This window comes from Photinus pyralis, unplaced genomic scaffold (assembly GCF_008802855.1).
Source record: "Photinus pyralis isolate 1611_PpyrPB1 unplaced genomic scaffold, Ppyr1.3 Ppyr1.4_LG7, whole genome shotgun sequence".
Classification (NCBI taxonomy): domain Eukaryota; kingdom Metazoa; phylum Arthropoda; class Insecta; order Coleoptera; family Lampyridae; genus Photinus; species Photinus pyralis.
This window is the reverse complement of record NW_022170738.1, coordinates 25,776,552-25,777,814: the sequence shown is the minus strand read 5'-3', so window position 1 is coordinate 25,777,814 and position 1,263 is coordinate 25,776,552.

The window sequence follows — 1,263 nt, the reverse complement described above, 5'->3', positions numbered from 1 at the left end:
AACTTCACTAGACACAGACACAGACACTAATCGTTACTTGATTTTAATCCGTGCGATTAGTTAACCAGGCTAGACCTGAGTTCTCACAAGAAACACCGATAATAATACTATTATATATATATATATATAATAATACATGTACTACAAAGACAGGTCCATCCAATAAAGTTACACGCCCTAGCACAGTTAAAAAACACAATACTCCTTCTTCTCAGAAACAACCCACTCGTATACAACCGAAACGCAAAAACCTTAACACAGGCTCACAAAATACTGCAATATCTCCACCAAAAACCCAAGCAACCTCACAAATACGACCTCAGGAACAAAGAAACACCATAAATACAATTAAAAAACACAAAACTCCTTCTTCACAGAAGCACACCACGTTATCACAACCCACTCGTATTCAACCCAAACGCAAAGCCAAAGAAACACTTACACAATAAACTCCATTTAATAAAATTACAGGAATTATTATAATGATTTTTTTGTTTTATTTTCCTCTTTCCTGATAGCGTTGGCTATTGTGCCCATCAATAGGTATGTTGGTAAGTACGAATTACATTATCCCTAGATGTCCAATGTACGTGTGTGATTTTTTTTTTTTTTTTTAATGACCCTACATAACTTCACCAGACACAGACACTAATCGTTACTTGATTTTAATCCGTGCGATTAGTTAACCAGGCTAGACCTGAGTTCTCACAAGAAACACCGACCATAATAATAATGACTTTTATTAGCTACTCACAACTGAATACATGCATACGATACAAAAGAAAAACAAATTCTGTATGCTAGGTAGCTAATTGGGCGAAGTTCGACTGCAGTATCAACAGAAACTGCATTCGCTCTTCCACTTAACCCATTTCCCAAATATACATATAATGTTTGAAACGAAAGACTATATGGCTTCTAAATAAAACAATATAAATTGGTGTGCATGGTTGCGGCACAACTTAAGAACGATAGATGAATGCTGAGCTGACAAAGCGAGTTAATGAATGTGTGATTCGATATGGGGACTGAGAACTTGCTCATATAAAAAGACCAAATTGACAACGAGTTTATTGCAACTGACGATCAAGTAAGAATAGTTGGACGTACTTTTTAAATTTAAGAGGAGGCAATCTTTTACACGAGTCCGGCAAGGAGTTGTAAAGTTTCGCTATGTTGTAGCTAAAAGAGCGCTCATAGAGTGTTGATTTATGCAATGGAGGGGTGATTAACGCAGCCGTTTGAAAAATGTTAATGTGCATA